We start from the raw sequence: 4889 nt of genomic DNA, 5'->3' as shown, positions 1-4889 counted from the left end.
ATCCACTCTTGCCAAGGTACCCAGTGAAACCTTTTGAAACTTGGTCCTGTGGCCATTTTCCAGTCCTCATTGTATTCTACCTTCAGTGGTTTCTGAGTCAGATTATCACGTTTTTAAAATTCCTTCCTTCCTTGGTCTCTAGAACAATACACTATTTTGGATTTTGACCTTCCTTCACACACTTTTCCATCTTCTTTACTGGATGTTGTCTCGTTTCTGAATACTATAGGAGAAACAACATAGGAAGTAACTGTTTCCAAGAATTGTGTGTGTGTGTGTGTGTGTGTGTGTGTGTGTGTGTGTGTGTGGTAGAGAAGATAAATATCTAAGTCAGATGCCTGAAAAGGAAGAGAAGAGAAATTGAAGGTAGTGCAAGAGACAGTAGGAAATATTCTTTCTCTTGTGTAGCTTTACTGTGAAGGGGACCATAGCTAAGATGCTTTTTAGAGGTAAAAATGAAGCCTATAAAAGATGTTCAGGATAGGAGAAATGACTCCTGAATAAGTCGAATGCTGAAGAGAATGGCCTAGTAGTGGGTGGGCGGGGGAAGAAGAGAGGTAGCTTCAGGGGCAATGTAATGGTTGTAGGCAACTATTGAGCAAGGAGAAGGCTCACTTGGCTGGAAATAGGAGAAGCATCATCTCTAACCAAGAGAAGAGAAATGAGTAAGCCTGGGGGCATTTGCTTAGAGGTTTCTTGGTGGTATGGGCATGGAAAGAATGCTCCTGGGTGCTTTGACTTTAAAGTCCTTTCTGAACCAGAATGTGATAAAAGGCATTTGGACATCTGCAGAACAGAATGCTAATGGAAGTGAGAAAAGCAGTGGATGATGGTGCTGGATAAAACCTGAGGAGTAAGGACTGAATATATGTCCATAGACATTGCACATGGTTCCCATGAAACTCCTCAGTCTCTTGATAGAGTTCCTTCCCAGACTGGATGTTAGAGGGACCTGCATTGTGGTACAGACATTAGTAATACAGTTCAAAACACCACTAGTATGATCTTTGTTTTTGTTGTTTGTTTGATTGATTTTGGTGTTTGAGACAAGGTTTCTCTATATGGTATTGGCTGTCCATATAGACCAGGCTGGTCTCACCTATTGACCCAGAACTGAGGGCAGGAAATCTGCATCACGTATTCTGGGTAACATTTGTAGACCAAGCTTGAGAAAGTTTCTAGGCTGTCTGCTCATATTCTTTTTCTCTCCAAAGACTAGTTCTGACTGTTTTGTTTTAGTTTTTCTGAATTGTACTTGTTTGGGGTTGTCCATTTATGGGGGTATTTAAGACATCTCGGTGTTTTAGTTTTAATAAACTAAGCCTTTTACAAGAACTCACATACAAATGTTTACACTAAAAGGGCATCCATTTCTCAAGTAAATTTAGGGTTGATGAGGTATATAATAAATGTTTTATTAACTTTACCATAAATTTTAAGACTATTTTCTGGTGTGACCTTATGATTTTGTGTCCTCAGTAGATAAACAAGAACTCCTGCTGTTCTGTTTTCCTTGGAAGTTGGAATTATCACTCTTTCTTTCTTTCCTTCTTTTTTCTTCCTTCCTCCCTCTCTCTCCCTTCCTTTCTTCCTTCCTTCCTTCTTCCTCTCTTTATCTTCTTTTTATAAAACCCTTTTTATTATCACTTTACTTTCTAGGTATGGGTGTTCTGCCTATATATATGCCTATGTACCACATGTGTTCCTGGTGCTTTAGATCCCAGGGAATGAATTCTAGAAGGTTGTGAGCCTCCATGTAGTTATGGGAATTGAGCATAGGACCTTTGGAAGTGCAGTCAGTGCCCTTTAACCCCAGAGCTATCTCTCCAGCCCCACTGTTATCTTAAAAAAAAAAAAAAAAAAAGAACCAAAAAAAAACCTGTTTCTTCATTCTTCATGAATTTCATATCATTCACTACAACCCTGCTCATCTCCGTCTCTTCATATCCATTCTCTGCCCTTGCAACCTTTCCCTCAAAACAAAACAAAAACAAAGAAACAAACTAAACCCATCTTGCCTTAAAAGCTTCAGGGTGTCACACAGAATACCCTATTGTCTAAATATCTAGATTTGCAAATGTTCATTGCAATTAGTCTTTGGTCTGGTCTGAGGCCTCTGGCTCTCGCTACACTATCAATACTGGATCCTCACCATCTCAGGTATCCTTTTGTGCTGTGTAACATGATTATCCTGCAGCTTTGTATCTGCAAGTTCAGCCCTTTCAAGGTTAGTTTGTAGATAGGGTAGATGTTGGGGTATGTCAACTCAAAGCCCTGGATCTGGGGTTGAGTGTCAGCTGGGTTGGCCATACCTCTTTCTCTCCTACAGCCACACCCACAGGGTCAGCTCTCCAGCACTGGCCCTGCAAGCATATCCAAGAACCCAGCTAGCAAGGGGTGGGGCCAGCCCTCCTGGCCTCATGTTCTTTGAGTGGTTTCACCTGTGCCCATGCCACCAGGGCCAAGTCCTGAAACCAGTGAGGGGTGTGGCCACTTCTGCTCAGCTCTTAGATGTCAGCATGATCTCAGGTGACAGCCCATCTGTTTCTGTTTGCCCATCTACATCCTTAGAACATCTTTTACACTGAGCTGGCAACTAATGCCCAAATATTTCCTTGAGGTTTGTAAGATATCATAGCAAATTATCAAACCTGAGAGGGAATTTGTGGGCACCCAATTTGCAAGTTCAGCAGAATTACAAGTGACTTGTACTCAGGGTCTGACAAGAGTAATCTTGTAACATTGAACTCATAAACTATGGGCTAAATCCAGGTAAGTAGAATTGAAACTGAAAGTCAGTCTTTGTCAAAATAGTCAGAGTACTAATTAGTATCTTGGTTTATTTATGCTGGTGTGACAAAATACCACTGATGAAATGACTTTAAAATGGCAGAAATTCATTTCTTAATTCTGAAGTCATGGAAGTCCATGATCAACATACTGTTTGGTCTGGTTACGATGGGGGCTCAGATTCATGTACCAAGATGGGTGTATCCTCAGAGAAAACAAACATGGTGTTCTTCTATGACAGAATAATAAGAGATCACTGCCTGAAATCTTAACCTTCACATAAAGGTACTAATTTGTGATAGAGCAACCCTCAGAATTTAATCATCACTCTAAGGTCTCACTTCTCAGGACTGTTTCACTGGTGGCTAGGTGTGAGCATCATCCTGTCTACAGAAAGAATTTCATGAGGCAAACCATTTTAAACAACACAGCCTGTTAGGATGTCAGTTCTAATTAGGTATATGTATGGATAGAAAACAAAGTGAACATTGCAGCTAGCTGTTTATTTATAGAAACTCATAATCCAGTATCAGATTTTATTTTATGTGATTTAAAAGCAATTGTGCAGTTTATACACTCTTGATATTTATGAAAACATAATTGCATTTTTTATTTTTATTTTCAGAATTATTTGCTAATCTCTGTTATCTGATCTTGTAATGTGCCTATAGGTTTTGGTAGTATTTTCTAAAAACAATTGCATTTTCTCTGAATTAAAGCCATCATTTCTCTAAATCTGTATGCCTTAATGTTCTCTTTCTTATTTGACTTCCTTAGATAATAACAGAAAAAAGTGATAACAGAATTTATTCATTCCTCAAAAGCTTTAAAATCTCTACATGATGCATACCATAATCATTTCTTTATTTTTGAAGAATATTAATGAATATTAATTAATGCATACTTGTACATAATTTTGAGCCTCATATTCCATATGTTAATGCAAAGTGAGAGAATGGGGAGGTGACAGACTGTTAATGGAAGAGTAAGGACCAATCATCATGGAAAACTATATGATTGTTTCTTAATCAACTGGTAACTGTTCTCCTCTACCACCTTCTCTATTTTACTTTCTTTTTCTGTTACTTTTTGTTTTATTTCACTTAATATATTATTTAGATAATTAATACACTTCCTTTTCTTAGTTTACCATGCTTTTAAAATGATATGACAATAGTACCACAAAACTGTGAAGGAGTCTTCCTTCCTTCCTTCCTTCCTTCCTTCCTTCCTTCCTTCTTTCCTTCTTTCTTTTCTTCTTTCCTTCCTTCCTTTCTTTTTTTCCTTTCTTTCTTTTTGTGCGTACATGTGTGACATATATTCACATATATATGACTTGTGTATAAATGCACATTCATGTCCCTACCTCTTATCTTGTCACTTGAGAACCAAGATTATACTTTGCTACCAATTCTGGCTTTATGTGGCTTCTGGTGATTTAAACTAGGGCCCACATGCTTCCCATATCTCTTTGATAGTTCTTCAGTGCTGGCCAGTGGCTCAGCAGATAAAGGTTGTTGCCACTAAGCCTGAAGACTTGAAATTTACCTCCTGGAACGTCATGGAGAAAGGAAATACCAACTTCTGAAAACTGTGTACACGCATAGACATACATACACACATACACACACACACACACACACACACACAAATAAATTGATTAATGAGAAAGAAGTAGTTCTTCTGAGAAGAAAAACCTGTCAAACATTTAGATTTAGGGTGGGGTTAGAGAATGAAAATAGACCCTTTCTTATCTCCTTGTATAAAGCTCAAGTCCAAATGGATCAAAGATCTCCATATTAAATCAGGTACACTGAAATGATTAGAAGAGAAAGTGGGGAAAAGCATAGAACACATAGGCACAGGAGAAATTTTCCCGGCCAGTACCCTGAAGCTTGACTTGGGGTGACTAGACCCCTTTATTTCTCTTCCCACTGTGGCCATATTCGAATATTTTTCCTTCTATACATTTCACCATGTCTTATGAACTGATTTATGGTGACTCACGACCAAGACTTTTTACTGAACTACCAATGCAAGGCTTTTGCTCTAAAATTTCTAGTTCAATGACCGTTGAAGACCAGAGACCTTCAGTGTCT

Source organism: Micromys minutus (assembly GCF_963924665.1).
Source record: "Micromys minutus genome assembly, chromosome: 17".
Classification (NCBI taxonomy): Eukaryota; Metazoa; Chordata; class Mammalia; order Rodentia; family Muridae; genus Micromys; species Micromys minutus.
The sequence above is the reverse complement of the archived record's forward strand: the minus strand, read 5'-3'. Positions refer to the sequence as shown.